We start from the raw sequence: 2,470 nt of genomic DNA on the forward strand, positions 1-2,470 counted from the left end.
TTTATCATATCAAATACAAATCTTACTCATCCAATAATACAGTCTTACACCCTACTTAGCACAAATCCAATAAAAATACCAAATACAAATCCAAGAAAAATACCCAATAAAAGAACAAATACAACAAGCTTCAACAATTCCATAATATCAATTTCAATCTTTCTCTTTTCCCGAACTTCTCCAATTGACACGGCACTTGAAACTTGCGGGATCACGCTCGACTGCTTCGTCTGAACAAGCCCTGCCTTTGAACCTTCAAACTCCTCTTCACCAGACACCCATTTGAAGAATCCACAATTACGCACTTTCCAATTAGCGCATCCCAAAAATAATCAACCAGGGTTCATCTTAGATCCAGATCTGGAGAGTATAGCCCTCCTTCCACAATGGCACATCAATCCATGACAAGTGCTTGAAGATGACTCCATGTATCAAAATATACAACTTTATCTTGAAACCAAATTTAGTCATGACCAGTAGGGCAAATTGAAATAGTTTGAACCTAACTACAATGCAAACGTATATTTGATTTGTGGTCTAAATTTGTCAACCAAATCTGCATTCATGTCACTAACACCTAACTACAACTAAATTCAAGCAAACTGACCAACATAACAATTGAAATCCAACACCCAAGCTAAATTCAAGCAAACTGACCACAAGATTGATGCAAGAGAAGCCGTTCCACTGAAGATGGTTGCTAAGATAGGAATGGAGAAAAGAATGTAATATGCAATGTGTTCCGCAAATGAATGTAATATGCAATCTGTTATTGTCAGGTATATAGACTTCATACAATTGAAATAAAAAATCCAACACCCAACTACAGCTAAATTCAACACACATGGATAATTTCAACACCCAACACCCAACTACAACTAAATTCATGTCACTAAAATAAAAAATATTGGCTTAATAATCCAACACCCAACATAACAATCGAAATCCAACACCCATGGATAATTTCAGCATTTTAAAGAAAAAAAGAGGGGTTGGATTATTACCTGCATCGGCGAGAGAGGGGGAGGGATCGTCTTCGACGGGGTGGGGGGGTCTCCGACGGTCCTAGGGTGGGGGTCTTTGATGGGGTCTTCGACGCCGGCGAGAGAGAGGGAAAAACTAAATACAAAGTGAAGAAAAAAAAGGATCTTCATATGTTTTAAGATCAGCCAACAATAATCCATCTCTCCCTCATATATCCAAAAAAAACAGTTCATAACATGTCGCTCACTCAATAACATCCATCTCTGCCCCATATATACAAAATTTATCAAAAAGCCAACAATAATCAATAAAAAGCCCTAAATCAAGCAAGAAATCAAAAAGCCCTAAAACATCAACAACCCACATCAAAAAAATCCCTAAATCAATCAAGAAATGAAAACGCACCTGATTCAAGACTCTCTCTTGTCGTTGCGGAGTGGTCGCTGGAGTTGGGGTTGGGGTTGGATCCGGAGTTTGGGTCTCGTGTCGTGGCGGAGTGGTCGTTGGGTTGAGGTCGGGGTCGGATCCAGAGTTGGTGGTGACGGGGCTTAATGGCGGAGGAGGAGGTCGCCAACAGCAGATGGTCGGCGGTGAAGCTTAGGGTGACGAGGAAGAGAGGGAGAGGGAGGAGGATTTGGGGGCAGAGAGTTTGTGGAGTACAGTGGGAATATGTTGAGGGTTATGAGAGAGGGTGAGTTATCTTCGGAATGTGTTCATTGTTCATCTGTCGTTTGTTAAATCCAACGGCTTACAATCGTTTCGCACTGTTGCTGTGCGAAATTTTTTTCGCATCCGAAGATAACTCACCCTCTGACGAACCCACCGCTTTGCCTTCGACAAAATCATTTTGTCTTCTCTAGACTTTTGAACCCTAGTCATTTTATCTACACAAATCATCTTTGATTTTCTACTTGTCTTCTTCAAAACTTCGAACTCATAGCTTCCAAAAACTGCCGACGATAAGGGTAAGGGTAAGAAAGCCGCTAGTCCCTCTGACGAACCCACCGCTTTGCCTACTTTCGTAGGTATCATATTTAAACGCAAGATTTGTGTTTTAAAACAGTTGAACTCTACCTACTTCGGGTTTGGGTCTTCATGGGAGATGGACAGTTTCCTTTTTAACTATTGTAGGCTGTCTAAAAATTATTACAGTTAGTTGATTCTTAGCAAGCACTAATAATGGAAGTTATAATTCAACGACTTCCATAAAGCTACAATTTGGAGACTTTCACGACAATCAATGAAGGTTACAATTCAAAGACCTTCACAACAACTGATGGAAGTTCTGATTCAACGACCTTCACAATTATCAATAGGAGATACAACTGACGACTCTCACATTCTAAGGAGCAGAGATGAAGATCATGATCTTTACAACTCTCTAACTAGAGAGACTACAAATCAACAGTCTCTTAAACCCAAAACACAAAGCTCATCTCTACGTTCCAGACTCAAAACGCAGGGCTCATCTTTACGTTCCAGACTC

The 2,470-nt window shown here is 40.4% G+C and overlaps 1 long non-coding RNA gene across 1 annotated transcript; it reads right to left on the minus strand.

Annotated features, from left to right (window-relative positions):
- LOC109850740 lies at positions 1-1,968 on the minus strand. Its single transcript, XR_002249530.1, has 2 exons — positions 1,390-1,968; positions 1-1,119 (listed from the first exon to the last, which is right to left on the minus strand). It is a non-coding gene; the product is annotated as an uncharacterized LOC109850740 (long non-coding RNA).

This window comes from Asparagus officinalis, chromosome 7 (genome assembly GCF_001876935.1).
Source record: "Asparagus officinalis chromosome 7, Aspof.V1, whole genome shotgun sequence".
Classification (NCBI taxonomy): domain Eukaryota; kingdom Viridiplantae; phylum Streptophyta; class Magnoliopsida; order Asparagales; family Asparagaceae; genus Asparagus; species Asparagus officinalis.